The sequence below is a fragment of the Salvelinus fontinalis genome, chromosome 18, assembly GCF_029448725.1.
Source record: "Salvelinus fontinalis isolate EN_2023a chromosome 18, ASM2944872v1, whole genome shotgun sequence".
NCBI lineage: Eukaryota > Metazoa > Chordata > Actinopteri > Salmoniformes > Salmonidae > Salvelinus > Salvelinus fontinalis.
The window spans coordinates 47,087,118-47,104,689 of NC_074682.1; the positions used below are offsets into that span (position 1 = coordinate 47,087,118).

Sequence of the window (17,572 nt, forward strand, 5' to 3'; positions counted from 1 at the left end):
TGTTCATGGCAGGGACAGGAGTAACGCACATTGGCCTTTCTATATTCTGCATCTACTAAGCCATTGCTAATGTACCAGAGAGGGAAAGAGGGAATCAGCATGGGGCCTAGTCAAGAGGAAACCAATAGCACTTAACAGATGGCATTAAATAGGTTTAGGGGGAGTGCTATAAACCCCTTTGTAGGGTAGACGGGTGTCTACTTGGCTTTCACTGTTTACATTTTTCTCACTTAGCTAGTAGATGATCTTATTCTGAGTGATAGTCCATGAATTAGATCTTCAGCAGTTCGGATTGCAATGCTTGACAATGAAACGACATAGAAACAGGTGTAAGTGCTAGGCTCTAATGTGTACCTACTCTGTAATTAGCTGATGCATCAGAGGAATAGCTACAAACAGTGATTAGATTTTTTTGTGTGTAATTTTCAATGGTTGTTGAATGATAATATCAGGAAGGTAAGGTACAAAGAGCACTTATTGGTTCAATGTGTCGTCTCTGCTTGTTCCTGGAGTACAGTAGCTAAAGTCACTTTCTGCCAGGTTATTTAGACTGACAGTACATTCAAAAATAGTACTGACGTTGCCTGTACTTCTGGCATTTTAATTAGAAAAAGTAAATAAAAGGTTTGGGAGTGGTCATATTTAAAATGTCTGCTGCCTGGACTCACAGCCGCAGTTTCCATAAGGAAGTGTTAATGTGTTTAGAAAACACGATAAAAAATGTATGTACAGTAACACTTCACCACAAAATGTATGTACAGTAACACTTCACCACAAAATGTATGTACAGTAACACTTCACCACAAAATGTATGTACAGTAACACTTCACCACAAAATGTATGTACAGTAACACTTCACCACAAAATGCCCCACACTTTCGCAAATGCTGAGCAAGGGCCAGGCTGAAGTGACAAAGCCCCTTCCATTGACAATGAGGCAACATGTTTTTGTGATTAGCCAACAAATAAAGCCAACAAGTAAACCCATGTCTGTTGAGAAAGTAACCTTTAAACGGTCGTCTGCATGGAAATAGTTGTTTCTCTACACAAATAACATTTGTACAATCTGTACAATGAGAAAGTTAAAATTGGCATGCAGTTATTCAGATCTAGTTTGCCAAATTAGCAGCTGTTGGGTTGAATGCAGATGGCAAATCTAGAGACTTGGTTTAATATGTATCGTTCCATCTATTTCTTCTCACACTCTCCCCTCTCCCTCATGGTGGTGCATAGCTCAGGTTATCCCCAGGTACAGTGGGTTACAGTTTACAGTATATATATTTCATGCATGCCTTGCTGTGGCATGGAGCGTGTCAGTGGGTTCACTGTTTACATGCAGCTTGACACTCAGACTTGCCAAGTCTCACACGAGTGTGGAGAGGGAGAGACACACACATCGCCTGTCTGCAATTTTCCTTGCCACACACACTACATTTTCCCTCCATACTCTCTATTGATCTTACAAATAGTATTACGTTACATTTATACATGGTGGAACTACCACAAGAGGCTTAAACAGCCTTGTAGACCACGGTGTCTGTCACATTAAACTAAACAATGCATTCAAATTCAAATCAAATCAAGTTTATTTTATATAGCCCTTCGTACATCAGCTAATATCTCGAAGTGCTGTACAGAAACCCAGCCTAAAACCCCAAACAGCAAGCAATGCAGGTGTAGAAGCACGGTGGCTAGGAAAAACTCCCTAGAAAGGCCAAAACCTAGGAAGAAACCTAGAGAGGAACCAGGCTATGAGGGGAGGCCAGTCCTCTTCTGGCTGTGCCGGGTGGAGATTATAACAGAACATGGCCAAGATGTTCAAAATGTTCATAAGTGACAAGCATGGTCAAATAATAATCAGGAATACATGTCAGTTGGCTTTTCATAGCCGATCATTAAGAGTTGAAAACAGCAGGTCTGGGACAGGTAGGGGTTCCATAACCGCAGGCAGAACAGTTGAAACTGGAATAGCAGCAAGGCCAGGTGGACTGGGGACAGCAAAGAGTCATCATGCCCGGTAGTCCTGACGTATGGTCCTAGGGCTCAGGTCCTCCGAGAGAGAGAAAGAAAGAGAGAAGGAGAGAATTAGAGAGAGCCAAGATTTTCAAAATGTTCATAAATGACAAGCATGGTCAAATAATAATCAGGAATAAATGTCAGTTGGCTTTTCATAGCCGATCATTAAGAGTTGAAAGCAGCAGGTCTGGGACAGGTAGGGGTTCCATAACCGCAGGCAGAACAGTTGAAACTGGAACAGCAGCAAGGCCAGGTGGACTGGGGACAGCAAGGAGTCATCATGCCCGGTAGTCCTGACGTATGGTCCTAGGGCTCAGGTTCTCCGAGAGAGAGAAGGAGAGAATTAGAGAGAGCATACTTAAATTCACACAGGACACTGGATAAGACAGGAGAAGTACTCCAGATATAACCAACTGACCCTAGCCCCCCGACACATAAACTACTGCAGCATAAATACTGGAGGCTGAGACAGGAGGGGTCAGGAGACACTGTGGCCCCATCCGATGATACCCCCGGACAGGGCCAAACAGGAAGGATATAACCCCACCCACTTTGCCAAAGCACAGCCCCCGCACCACTAGAGGGATATCTTCAACCACCAACTTACAATCCTGAGACAAGGCCGAGTATAGCCCACAAAGATCTCCACCACAGCACAAACCAAGGGGGGGTGCCAACCCAGACAGGAAGATCACGTCAGTAACTCAACCCACTCAAGTGACGCACCCCTCCTAGGGACGGCATGAAAGAGCACCAGTAAGCCAGTGACTCAGCCCCTGTAATAGGGTTAGAGGCAGAGAATCCCAGTGGAGAGAGGGGAACCGGCCAGGCAGAGACAGCAAGGGCGGTTCGTTGCTCCAGAGCCTTTCCGTTCACCTTCACACTCCTGGGCCAGACTACACTCAATCATATGACCTACTGAAGAGATAAGTCTTCAGTAAAGACTTAAAGGTTGAGACCGAGTCTGCGTCTCTCACATGGGTAGGCAGACCGTTCCATAAAAATTGAGATCTATAGGAGAAAGCCCTCCCTCCAGCTGTTTGCTTAGAAATTCTAGGGACAATTAGGAGGCCTGTGTCTTGTGACCGTAGCGTACGTGTAGGTATGTACGGCAGGACCAACTCGGAAAGATAGGTAGGAGCAAGCCCATATAACGCTTTATAGGTTAACAGTAAAGCCTTGAAATCAGCCCTTGCCTTAACAGGAAGTCAGTGTAGGGAAGCTAGCACTGGAGTAATATGATCAAATTTCTTGGTTCTAGTCAGGATTCTAGCAGCCGTATTTAGCACTAACTGAAGTTTATTTAGTGCTTTATCCGGGTAGCCGGAAAGTAGAGCATTGCAGTAGTCTAACCTAGAAGTAACAAATGCATGGATACATTTTTCTGCATCATTTTTGGACAGAAAATTTCAGATTTTTGCAATGTTACGTAGATGGAAAAAAGCTGTCCTTGAAACAGTCTTGATATGTTCGTCAAAAGAGAGATCAGGGTCAAGAGTAACGCCGAGGTCCTTCACAGTTTTATTTGAGACGACTTTACAACCATCAAGATTAATTGTCAGATTTAACAGAAGATCTCTTTGTTTCTTGGGACCTAGAACAAGCATCTCTGTTTTGTCCGAGTTTAAAAGTAGAACTTTTTCAGCCATCCACTTCCTTATGTCTGAAACACAGGCTTCTAGCGAGGGCAATTTTGGGGCTTCACCATGTTTCATTGAAATGTACAGCTGTGTGTCATCCGCATAGCAGTGAAAGTTAACATTCATGTTTTCGAATAACATCCCCAAGAGATAAAATATATAGGGAAAACAATAGTGGTCCTAAAACGGAACCTTGAGGAACACCGAAATGTACAGTTGATTTGTCAGAGGACAAACCATTCACAGAGACAAACTGATATCTTTCCGACAGATAAGATCTAAACCAGGCCAGAACTTGTCCGTGTAGGCCAATTTGGGTTTCCTGTCTCTCCAAAAGAATGTGGTGATCGACGGTGTCAAAGGCAGCACTAAGGTCTAGTAGCACGAGGACAGATGCAGAGCCTCGGTCTGACGCCAATTAAAGGTCATTTACCACCTTCACAAGTGCAGTCTCAGTGCTATGATGGGGTCTAAAACCAGACTGAAGCATTTCGTATACATTGTTTGTCTTCAGGAAGGCAGTGAGTTGCTGCGCAACAGCTTTTTCTAAAACTTTTGAAAGGAATGGAAGATTCGATATAGGCCAGTAGTTTTTTATAAGGTTTGGCTTTTTCAAGAGAGGCTTTATTACTGCCACTTTTAGTGAGTTTGGTACACATCCGGTGGATAGAGAGCCGTTTATTATGTTCAACATAGGAGGGCCAAGCACATGAAGCAGCTCTTTCAGTAGTTTAGTTGGAATAGGATCCAGTATGCAGCTTGAAGGTTTAGAGGCCATGATTATTTTCATCATTGTGTCAAAAGATATAGTACTAAAACACTTAAGTGTCTCTCCCGATCCCAGGCCCTGGCAGAGCTGTGCAGATCCAGGACAGCTAAGCCCTGGAGGAATACGCAGATTTAAAGAGGAGTCCGTAATTTGCTTTCTAATGATCATGATCTTTTCCTCAAAGAAGTTCATGAACTTATTACTGCTGAAGTGAAAGCCATCCTCTCTTGGGGAATGCTGCTTTTTAGTTTGCTTTGCAACAGTATCAAAAATAAATTTTGGATTGTTCTTATTTTCCTCAATTAAGTTGGAAAAGTAGGATGATCGAGCAGCAGTGAGGGCTCTTCGATACTGCACGGTACTGTCTTTCCAAGCTAATCGGAAGAATTCCAGTTTGGTGTGGCGCCATTTCCGTTCCAATTTTCTGGAAGCTTGCTTCAGAGCTCGGGTATTTTCTGTATACCAGGGAGCTAGTTTCTTATGACAAATGTTTTTCGTTTTTAGGGGTTCAACTGCATCTAGGGTATTGCGCAAGGTTAAATTGAGTTCCTCAGTTAGGTGGTTGACTGATGTTTGTCCTCTGACGTCCTTGGGTAGGCAGAAGGAGTCTGGAAGGGCATCAAGGAATTTTTGTGTTGTCTGAGAATTTATAGCACAACTTTTGATGCTCCTTGGTTGGGGTCTGAGCAGATTATTTGTTGCGATTGCAAACGTAATAAAATGGTGGTCCGATAGTCCAGGATTATGAGGAAAAACATTAAGATCTACAACATTTATTCCATGGGACAAAACTAGGTCCAGAGTATGACTGTGGCAGTGAGTAGGTCCAGAGACATGTTGGACAAAACCCACTGAGTCAATGATGGCTCCGAAAGCCTTTTGGAGTGGGTCTGTGGACTTCTCCATATGAATATTAAAATCACCAAAAATTAGAATATGATCTGCTATGACTACAAGGTCCGATAGGAATTCAGGGAACTCAGAGAGGAATGCTGTATATGGCCCAGGAGGCCTGTAAACAGTAGCTATAAAAAGTGATTGAGTAGGCTGCATAGATTTCATGACTAGAAGCTCAAAAGACGAAAACGTCATTGTTTTTTTGTAAATTGAAATTTGCTATCGTAAATGTTAGCAACACCTCCGCCTTTGCGGGATGCACGGGGGATATGGTCACTAGTATAACCAGGAGGAGAGACCTCATTTAACACAGTAAATTCATCAGGCTTAAGCCATGTTTCAGTCAGGCCAATCACATCAAGATTGTGATCAGTGATTAGTTCATTGACTATAACTGCCTTTGAAGTGAGGGATCTAACATTAAGTAACCCTATTTTGAGATGTGAGGTATCACGATCTCTTTCAATAATGGCAGGAATGGAGGAGGTCTTTATCCTAATGAGATTGCTAAGGCGAACACCGCTATGTTTAGTTTTGCCCAACCTAGGTCGAGGCACAGACACAGTCTCAATGGGGATGGCTGAGCTGACTACACTGACTGTGCTAGTGGCAGACTCCACTTAGCTGGCAGGCTGGCTAACAGCCTGCTGCCTGGCCTGCACCCTATTTCATTGTGGAGCTAGAGGAGTTAGAGCCCTGTCTATGTTGGTAGATAAGATGAGAGCACCCCTCCAGCTAGGATGGAGTCCGTCACTCCTCAGCAGGTCAGACTTGGTCCTGTTTGTGGGTGAGTCCCAGAAAGAGGGCCAATTATCTACAAATTCTATCTAGGAGGGGCAGAAAACAGTTTTGAACCAGCGATTGAGTTGTGAGACTCTGCTGTAGAGCTCGTCACTCCCCCTAACTGGGAGGGGGCCAGAGACAATTACTCAATGCCGACACATCTTTCTAGCTGATTTACACGCTGAAGCTATGTTGCGCTTGGTGACCTCTGACTGTTTCATCCTAACATCGTTGGTGCCGACGTGGATAACAATATCTCTATACTCTCTACACTCGCCAGTTTTAGCTTTAGCCAGCACCATCTTCAGATTAGCCTTAACGTCGGTAGCCCTGCCCCCTGGTAAACAGTGTATGATCGCTGGGTGATTCGTTTTAAGTCTAATACTGCGGGTAATGGAGTCGCCAATGATTAGGCTTTTCAATTTGTCAGAGCTAATGGTGGGAGCCTTCGGCGTCTCAGACCCCGTAACGGGAGGAGTAGAGACAAGAGAAGACTCGGCCTCAGACTCCGACTCGCTACTTAATGGGGAAAACCGGTTGAAAGTTTCTGTCGGCTGAATGAGCGACACCAGTTGAGCATTCCTACAGCATTTCCCTCCAGAAGCCATGAGAAAGTTGTCCGGCTGCGGGGACTGTGCGGGGGGATTTATACTAACGTTACTATCTGTACTTACTGGTGGCACAGACGCTGTTTCATCCTTTCATACACTGAAATTACCCTTGCCTAACGATTGCGTCTGAAGCTGGGCTTGCAGCACAGCTATCCTCGCCATAAGGCGATCGTTCTCCTGTATATTATGAGTACAGCGACTGCAATTAGAAGACATCATGTTAATGTTACTACTTAGCTTCGGCTGTTGAAAGTGCTGACGAACCATGTCCAGATAAAGCGTCCGGAGTGAAAAAGTTGAATGAGGGAAAAAACTAAAAACAAACAAAAAAAATAATATATATATATATATATATATATATATATATATATATATATATATATATATATATAAACGGTAATTAAAAAGAAAAAAAACAAACGTAAAGTTGTCAGCTAGTAAAGTAAGGTTGGCAACAAAACGCACAGCAACACGTCTGCAAATTCAAGAGGAAGTTGATAAATTGATAAATTGCCATTGTGTTCGTTGTCCGTAGCTTATGCCTGCCGATACCATAACCCCACCGGCACCATGGAGCACTCTGTTCACAACGTTGACATCAGTAAACCACTTGCCCACACGATGCCATACTGCCGGGTACAGTTGAAACCGGGATTTATCCGTGAAGAGCACACTTCTCCAGCGTGCCAGTGGCCATCGAAGGTGAGCATTTGCCTACTGAAGTCAGTTATGATACCGAATTGCAGTCAGTTCAAGACCCTGGTGAGGACGACGAGCACGCTGATGACAGTCGACAGTTTTTGACAGTTTGTGCAGAAATTCTTCGGTTGTCCAAACCCACAGTTTCATCATCTGTCCGATGTGGAGGTCCTGGGCTGGCGTTGTTACAGTTGTGAGGCCAGTTTAGGGTAGCGAAATGAACATTAAATTCTCTGCCAACAGCTCTGATGGGCATTCCTGCAGTCAGCATGCCAATTGCACGCTCCCTCAAATGTTCCCTCAACTTGAGACATATGTGTCATTATTTTGTGTGACAAAACTGCACATTTTAGATTTGAATTTTATTGTCCCCAGCACAAGGTGCACCTGTGTAATAATCATGCTGTTTAATCAGCTTCTTGATATACCACACCTGTCAGGTAGATGGATTATATTGGCATGGGAGAAATGCTGACTAACAGGGATGTAAACAAATTTGTGCACAACATTTGAAATAAATAAGCTTTTTTTGTGTATGGAACATTTTTGTGAGCTTTTATTTTAGCTCATGAAACATGGGACCAACACTTTACATGTTGCGTTTATATTTTTGTTCAGTGAATATACATTATTTTAATAGGACACTGTAAAGTCCATTATTTCTCTGAATTAGGCTGTTTGAGAAGATCTGAATCCTAAGCAACCTGCATACACATTATTTCAAGTACACTAGACCAACATAGCTACTGTATTACGTAAAAGCTGTGTGCTGGAAAACCTTGGTAGAGCATGGGTGGAGTAGGCATTGTGGCGCTTGTGAATTTCTTTTAGTTTTTGGCATTAAACCAATGCCTACTTCTCACTTAAAATGTCTATTTTTTAATTTCCATGTTTTTTACACCGGAAGGAGATTTTCTGTTAAAGGGTCATTATACAACATTTCCATATGCCAAGCCATATTTGTAATTTTTTTACAAACAAAAGTATCATTGGCAGTGCTATTGTAACTTTTAATTTGGCCTCTGCCAAAAGGTGGTGTGTGTGCATAACTGCAAGTTTTGTGGGTTTAAACCCTGGTCTGCTGGATGTTACCCTCTAATAACTAAAATCAGTTTTGAACTAACTGTTATAGTATGTTTAGCATTTACCAGGGATAGTCCAAAGTAATTGTCTGCAGTTTTCAGAAGGCAAATAGCTCAATTGATTGTGACAGTTTTACATTGTAAAATATGACTCAATTCCCATTGAAAAGAGAAGTGTTTAAGTCATTGACTTTTTTCATGCCACAGCAGCATCATCCAATTGGATATAATGATACTTAACCTGATGGGTATTTAAAGAGCTTGGAGTTCAACTGTGTTGTAAATATTGTGATGGCATGCGAATGGTTGATTGGATTGGGCTCGGGCAAGATTATGGTTGCTATCAGAGCCGGGCAATTCGATGTGATAGCATGAATGCTAACAAGACTAACATTGTCCTTAGCTCTTTTTTATCTACATTTAATTTCACATTGTTCCAGGGGCACTGTACTACTATGGCATACCCTGTAAAACAACACATATCACTGCACCTATCCGGTGTATGTGACAATAAAACATCTATATGAATTATTGATGCACCCAGCCCTTCCTCTTCTGTCTGTGTGTGTTTAACTTAATCCACACAGCAGTTAGGTGTCACTTTCCTCCCTCTCTCTGAATGTATGCCTTTTGGGTTAATCCGTCTATAGCACATTAAGTTGCGTTGTTTACAGAACTGTTGAGGTAAAAAGTCCATTTGAGAAATCCTTGGGGCTTTGCGGGTTTATCTTGTCCGAAAGTAATTTTTCCAGAATAAACACAACAGTCACCATGAAATCATACCCTGACTCATGCAATAACTGCCTTCCAATAACTTTTATGTGAAAGTTAAAGCAAGGCTCATAAAGTTTGCTCTTAATACGGGTAAATTGCATAGTCATTTGCGTCGCAGTACCATACTCACAAGCGTGGAATCAAGGCTAGCGTTGGGTCCACATACAGATGCCACTTAATTAAAAATGGGAGAATCTTTCCTTTATCCTTTTTGTGCATCTCTGAGCGATTACTGTTCTAGGAGGCAGAAATATAGCCACTATGATGAGTTTTGCATCATATCATAGGTCTCTAAAGCCCTGCTTACATTGGCAGTGACTCAATTTTTATTTTTTTTGCACGTCCAATTCTAATCCGTTTTTTTTTCTGGCAGTCTGAACAGCCAAAAAGCACATGGAATCAGATATTTCAAGCCACATTTCAAACCACCTATGAATAGAAATCTGATTCCTTGCCATGCGACTCAAATCTGATTTATTTGCCCTCAAGTGGTTTTTAGACTTATTTGGCATATCTTATTGGTTAGCTAGCTACTCTGTTGACAGTTTCAGAAGAACATATGGTATTTAACTACCTTGTAAATTGTTTAGTTAACGAACAAATTAGTGAATGTGCTAGATAGCTAAACAGCTACCTAGCTAGCTGACTGCTGTGGCTAGCCAAAAAGGACTCATTCTGAAAGTAGGATGCTTTTATCCTTTGAGGGTTTAAAAGTGTTCTTACACTATGATTTTAAACATTCAAAGCAACTGGGAAGCATCCATGCAGTGGTGGAAAAATGACCCAATTGTAATACTTGAGTAAAGGTATTTGGTTTTAAATATACTTAAGTATCAAAAGTACATTTAATTGCTAACATATACTTAAGTATTAAATCATTTCAAATTCTTTATATAAAGCAAACCAGACAGCATCCATTTTCTTTTTTCTTTTTTTATGGATAGGGAAAGGGGGATACCTAGTTAGTTTTACAGTTGAATGCATTCAACTGAAATGTTTCTTTCCGCATTGAATCCAACCCCTCTGAGTCAGAGATTTGTGGGGGGGCTGCCTTAATTGACATCTACGTCATCGGCGCCCGGGGAACAGTGGGTGTCGTACTGCCTTGCTCAGGGGCAGTACGACAGACTTTTACCTTGTCAGCTTGGGGATTACTGGCCCAACGCTCCTACCCACCAGGCTACCTGCTGCCCCCGCCAGGCTACCTGCCGATAGCAAGGGGTATCCTCAGACATAATTTACAAATGAAGCACGTGTGTTTAGTAAGTCCGCCAGATCAGAGGCAGTAGGGATGACCGTGGATGTTCTCTTGATAAGTGTGAATTAGACAATTTCCTATCCTGCTAATCATTCAAAGTATTTTTTTGTGTCAGGGAAATGTTATGGAGTCAAAAGTACTTCATTTCCTTTAGGAATGTAGTGAAGTCAAAGTTGTCAAATATAAATTGTTATTTACCCCAAAAGCCTACTAAAGTAGTACTTTCAAGTATTTTTACTTAAGTAGTTTACACCACTGCATCCATGACAGGTATTGTTGTCACCATAGCTTGCTACATTACTTTTGAGGGATCATAAATAGTAGCACCACCACCAATCAGCCTACCCCATTGTGCCACACCCATTGTTATTATGGCAACTAGCATTAGTCACTTCTAACTTGCTGTTTGGACAGTGAGTATACCAAAAGTGATTTAAAAAACTAAACTGATTTGAGCATTAAGGCTTGCACTGTGAACAAGGCTTAAGTGCCTCCGTATAGCTTTACTCTAGAGTAAACATGGCAGGTTTGAGAAGCGCCTCTGTATAGCTTTACTCTAGAGTAAACATGGCAGGTTTGAGAAGCGCCTCTGTATAGCTTTACTCTAGAGTAAACATGGCAGGTTTGAGAAGCGCCTCTGTATAGCGTTCCTCTAGAGTAAACATGGCAGGTTTGAGAAGCGCCTCTGTATAGCGTTCCTCTAGAGTTTAAACTCTTTGCCTTTGAACTTGAGACTGACTGCTTTTAAAGTCTTAACAGGACTGAGTTGGTACCAGTCATATTGACAGGAACAGTGCAGGTCATTAAAGCAGGTGAGAAGATATTAAAAGCAAGCGAGCTGGGAATGATTTGACTTTGCTGCTTCTAAGAATCATTTAGGAATTTTCAATTGTGAAGCCTATGCTTAAGCATACGGTCCGAGGAGGTTTGGTATATGGCCAATATACCACGGCTAAGGGCTGTTCTTATGCATGACGCATCGCGGATTGCCTGGACACAGCCCTTAGCCGAGGTATATTGGTCATATATCACAAACCCCCGAGGTGCCTTATTGCTATTATAAACTGGTTACCAACATACTTAGAGGAGTAAAAAGAAATGTTTTGTCATACCTGTGGTATATGGTCTGATACACCACGGCTGTCAGCCAATCAGCACTCAGGCTCGAACCACCCAGTTTATAAAAGGTTTATATAGACCACACCATATGTCCTTCGTACTGCTAGATTTCATGGTCTGGTTACAGTATGTGCTTCCGCTGTTTGCAATGCCCCTCAAACTTAACATAAACATGAACTGTCTTGCTTTTGCCAAATGAGCCAAACATATAGGAACATATGGGATGACTATATAAACATATTTTCTGAATGTTGATGTCCTCTTGTGCTGATAGATCTCGGGTGTGATGTGAGTAGACTACACATGCAATACTGGTTGAATCAAGCACTAGTGATAACGTTTCATTTTAGACCAATCTACCATGGTTGGGTCAGAGGACAGTTGGGTATGTAGGAAGACCTTGTGCAATCAGTAGCAGGCTCTTCAGTCTAAATCTCTCCACCAGACTGGTGCATGAGTTGGAAATGTTGTTCTCTGTTTGATCTTGTACAGTGTGTGTGTGTGTGGCGCCAGTGACACATCAGTCTGTTTTGCCCAGTCGCAGAAGAATGGTGGTGTCACGTTCCTGACCTGTTTTCTTTTGTCTTGTATTTATTTAGTTGGTCAGGGCGTGAGTTGGGTGGGTTTGTCTATGTTTGATTTTCTATGTTGGGATGTTTGTGTTCGGCCGGGTATGATTCTCAATCAGAGGCAGCTGTCAATCGTTGTCCCTGATTGAGAATCATACTAAGGCAGCCAGGGTTTCACGTGTGTTTTGTGAGTGTTTGTGCCACACAGGACTGTTTCGGTTTTGTCACGTTTGTTGGTTGTTTTGTATTTTGAAGTGTTTTGTTGACTTTAATTAAATAATGAACACTAACCACTCTGCGTTTTGGTCCTCTCCTGTCAGCGAGGACAGCCGTTACAGGTGGAATCTGTCCATTTCAACAAGACCCATTTTTCATGAGCTGAAATAAAAAAATCTCAGATGTTTCATTCACTCAAAAACCTTATTTGTTTACATCCCTGTTAGTGAGCTTTTCTCCTTTTCCAAGATAATTCATCCACCTGACAGGTGTAGTATATCCAGAAGCTTGTGCTGGGGACAATAAAAGGCCACTCTAAAATGTGCAGTTGTGTCACACAACACAATGCCACATACGTCAAGTTTGTTTTGAGGGAGCGTGCAATTGGCATGCTGACTGCAGGAATGTCCAACCAAGCTGTTGGCAGCTAATCAGCTAATTGAATGTTCATTTATCCACCATAAGCCGCCTCCAACGTTGGTGTTTTTCTGTCTTTTAAGGATAAAATGGCACCGTAAGAAATGGCAGCAGTTTTACGGGCGCCCAACCAATTGTGCAATTATGTGGTTTTATTCACGTTATTTGTAACTTATTTTGTACATAATGTTTCTGCCACCATATCTTACGGCCAAAAATAGCTTTTGCATATCAGGACAGCGATAACTCACCTCGAAGTAGAGAAAGATTTTTTTCTTCAACAAGCAGGACACACGGGATATACTGCTAACACCCGACAAGGCCAACATCCCCGTTATTGGCAAGAGGAAGAGACACAGGTACAGAGAACATAGAGCAGGGTGCCTCGTAAGGATCCGCAGAAGGCGAGTGGGAAAGCTGCCGTTATCGTCAATATTACTCGTCAATGTGCAATCATTGGACAATAAATTCGAAGAGGTACGTGGTATATCCTACCAACGGGACATCAAAAACTGTAATATCTTATGTTTCACGGAATGTTTGCGGAATCGCAAACAGGAAACCGCTCACCCATAGGCGGCGCTCCTAGTGGCCGGAGACTTTAATGCAGGGAAACTTAAATCAGTTTTACCTAATTTCTATCAACATATTAAATGTGCACACAAGAGGGAAAATTCTAGATCACCTGTACTCCACACACAGAGACGCGTACAAAGCTCTCTCTCTCGCCCTCCATTTGGTAAATCTGACCATAATTCTATCCTTCTGATTCCTGCTTACAAGCAAAAATTAAAGCAGGAAGCACCAGTGACTCAGTCTATTAAAAAAGTGGTCAGATGAAGTAGATGCTAAACTACAGGACTGTTTTACGATCACAGACTGGAACATGTTCTGGGATTCTTCCGACGGCATTGAGGAGTACATCACATCAGTCACTGGCTTTATCAATAAGTGCATTGAGGATGTCATCCCCACAGTGACTGTATGTACATATCCCACCAGAAACCATGGATTACAGGCAACATTTGCACTGAGCTGAAGGGTAGAGCTGCCACTTTCAAGCTGCGGGACTCTAACCCGGAAGCTTATAAAAAATCCTGCTATGCCCTCTGACGAACTATCAAACAGGCAAAGCGTCAATATAGGGCTAAGATTGAATCATGCTACACCGGCTCCGACGCTCGTCTTATGTGGCAGGGCTTGCAAACTATTACAGACTACAAAGGGAAGCACAGCCACGAGCTGCCCAGTGGCACGAGCCTACCAGACGACCTAAATCACTTCTATGCTCGCGTCGAGGCAAGCAACACTGAGGCATGCATGAGAGCATCAGCTGTTCCGGATGACTGTGTGATCACACTCTCCGAAGCCGACGTGAGTAAGACCTTTAAACAGGTAAACATTCACAAGGCTGCTGGGCCAGACAGATTACCAGAACGTGTGCTCCGGGCATGTGCTGACCAACTAGCAGGTGTCTTCCCTGACATTTTCAACATGTCCCTGATTGAGTCTGTAATACCAACATGTTTCAAGCAGACCACCATAGTCCCTGTGCCCAAGAACACTAAGGCAACCTGCCTAAATGACTACAGACCCGTAGCACTCACATCCGTAGCCATGAAATGCTTTGAAAGGCTGGTAAAGACTAACATCAACACCATTATCCCAGAAACCCTAGACCCACTCCAATTTGCACACCGCCCCAACAGATCCACAGATGATGTAATCTGTTTTGCACTCCACACTGCCCTTTCCCACCTGGACAAAAGGAACACCTATGTGAGAATGCTATTCGTTGACTACAGCTCAGCGTTCAACACCATAGTACTCTCAAAGCTCATCACTTAGCTAAGGATCCTGGGACTAAACACCTCCCTCTGCAACTGGATCCTGGACTTCCTGACGGGCTGCCACCAGGTGGTGAGGGTAGGTAGCAACACATCTGACACGCTGATCCTCAACACTGGAGCCCCTCAAGGGTGCGTGCTCAGTCCCCTCCTGTACTCCCAGTTCACCCACGACTGCTTGGCCAGGCACGACTCCAACACCATCATTAAGTTTGCAGATGACACAACAGTCGTAGGCCTGATCACCGACAACGATGAGGCAGCCTATAGGGAAGAGGTCAGAGACCTGGCCGGGTGGTGCCAGAATAACAACCTATCCCTCAACGTAACCAAGACTAAGGAGATGATTGTGGACTACAGGAAGAAGAGGACCGAGCACGCCCCCATTCTGTAGTGGAGCAGGTTGAGAGCTTCAAGTTCCTTGGTGTCCACATCAACAACAAATTAGAAAGGTCCAAACACACCAAGACAGTCATGAAGAGGGCACGAAAAAGCCTATTCCCCCTCAGGAAACTAAAAAGATTTGGCATGGGTCCTGAGATCCTCAAAAGGTTCTACAGCTGCAACATCGAGAGCATCCTGACTGTTTGCATCACTGCCTGGTACGGCAACTGCAAGGGACTACAGAGGGTAGTGCGTATGGCCCAGTACATCACTGGGCTAAGCTGCCTGCCCTCCAGGACCTCTTCACCAGGCGGTGTCAGAGGAAGGCCCTAAAAATTGTCAAAGACCCCAACCACCCCAGTCATAGACTGTTCTCTCTACTACCGCATGGCAAGCAGTACCGGAGTGCCAAATCTATGACCAAAAGGCTTCTCAACAGTTTTTATCTCCAAGCCATAAGACTCCTGAACAGGTAATCAAATGGCCACCCAGCCTTTTTGCACCCCAACCCCTGTTTATCATATATGCATAGTCACTTTAACTATACATTCATGTACATACTACCTCAATTAGCCCGACCAACCGGTGCCCCCGCACATTGGTTACCCGGACTATCTGCATTGTGTCCCACCATCCACCACCCGCCAACCCCTCTTTTACGCTACTGCTAATCTCTGTTTATCATATATACATCGTCACTTTAACCATACCTACATGTACATACTACCTCAATCAGCCCGACTAACCGGTGCCTGTATATAACCTCGCTATTGTTATTTTTCACTGTCTTTTTTACTGTTGTTTTTATTTCTTTACTTATCTATTGTTCACCTAATACCTTTTTTTAACTTAGAAATTGCACTGTTGGTTAATTAAAGCCTGTAAGTAAGCATTTCACTGTCTACACCTGTTGTATTTGAAGCACGTGACACATAAACTTTGATTTGATTTTTAATAAAGCCCTTTTTTGGGGAAAGACTCATTCTGATTGGCTGGGCCTGGCTCACCAGTGGCTGGCCCTATGCCCTCCAAGGCTGACCCATAGCTGCGCCCCTGCCCAATCATGTGAAATCCATAGATTTGGATTAATGAATTTATATAAATTGACTGATTTCCTTCTATGAACTGTAACTCAGTAAAAACATTTAGCATTTTATAATTTTGTTCAGTATAGTTGTCACGGCTCTTTTCGGAATGCATGGACCAAAACGCAGTGTGGTAAGTGTTCATGATGTTTTATTAATCCAAAAACACTCGAACAAAATAACAAAGAGAAAAAAAACGAAAAAACAGTTCTGTCAGGTGCAGACACTAAACAGAAAATAACTACCCACAAAACCCAAACGAAAAAGGACAACTTATATATGATCCCCAATCAGAGACAACGATAGACAGCTGCCTATTATTGGGAACCACACCAACATAGAAATAAAGAAACTAGAATGCCCATCCTAGTCACACCCTGGCCTAACCAAAATAGAAAATAAAAACCTCTCTATGGCCAGGGCGTGTCAAGTTACTGAAGTCTTGCTATTTAATTTTAATTCATAATCATGTCAGTAGCTGAATTCTCCATTCTTGTACATTCCCTTAAAGGTAACACATTTTGTCTTCTATGCCATTTATTATGTAGGGTTTTTGAAGTTATGCTTGATGGTACCGAAATGCAGAACATGATCTCAGCCATGCCCTGTCTGTCTGCACCCTCACCTACCCCTCCCCTGCCCTGAGGGACCATATCTGTGACTCTTTGTCTCTTCCCAGCTAACAAATAATGTTCTGAGACCCATAAGTGTCTTAGAGCTTGGTGGGAGCATGGTTGTCCTTTGGTTATTTTGCATATAACCTTCCCACAACGTTCTGGGAATGGTGCAAGATAATTGCTTAGCTTTGGAACATTCTCAGCACATTTAAGAAACTTGACAAAATAACATTATTTTGAAATACGTTAAATAACGTATTTCATTACTTCAGCAGAATGTACTGTAAGCAGTGTTATTGAAAGTCTTCTTGAAACATTCAGTGAAAGTTAAGATATTCAAAACACTCAAAATAACCTATAATCTTCATTCTCAGAACGTTATTAAAACCTCCCAGGAAAACTTTAAAGGAACCAGATTATAATGTTCTCAGAACCTCCCAGCAACCGAAAAACAAAAGTCCCAGATTTTCACTTCCATTCTCTGAACGTTTAAAAAATATACAGTTTTACTGGTCAGGAAACTCATGGCTTCGATCCCAGAACCAATGGGAAACCAAAAACTTAGGCTCCCACAACTACCAAGGAACTAAAAGAGCAACAGCATATGAAACGACAACAACAACAATCTAAACGCCATGTCATGTTTCTTAAAGGAACTCTAAAGTAGTCACAGAGGTTTTCTACCTCTGTTTATACTCCATCTGCCCTCTTGGTTTTCTCTCATTGCTATGCCTCAGTACCCATGTGGTTTCGGGATTTTCCCTTTTTTCCCTCTCCTCAACTACTTCC

At 42.7% G+C, this 17,572-nt stretch overlaps 1 protein-coding gene across 1 annotated transcript in view; it reads left to right on the forward strand.

The window, feature by feature from the left end:
- Positions 1–17,572, forward strand: part of LOC129815651 (carbohydrate sulfotransferase 11-like) — a 40,851-nt gene that overhangs the window by 13,004 nt on the left and 10,275 nt on the right. The gene's annotated exons all lie outside the window — the stretch shown is intronic.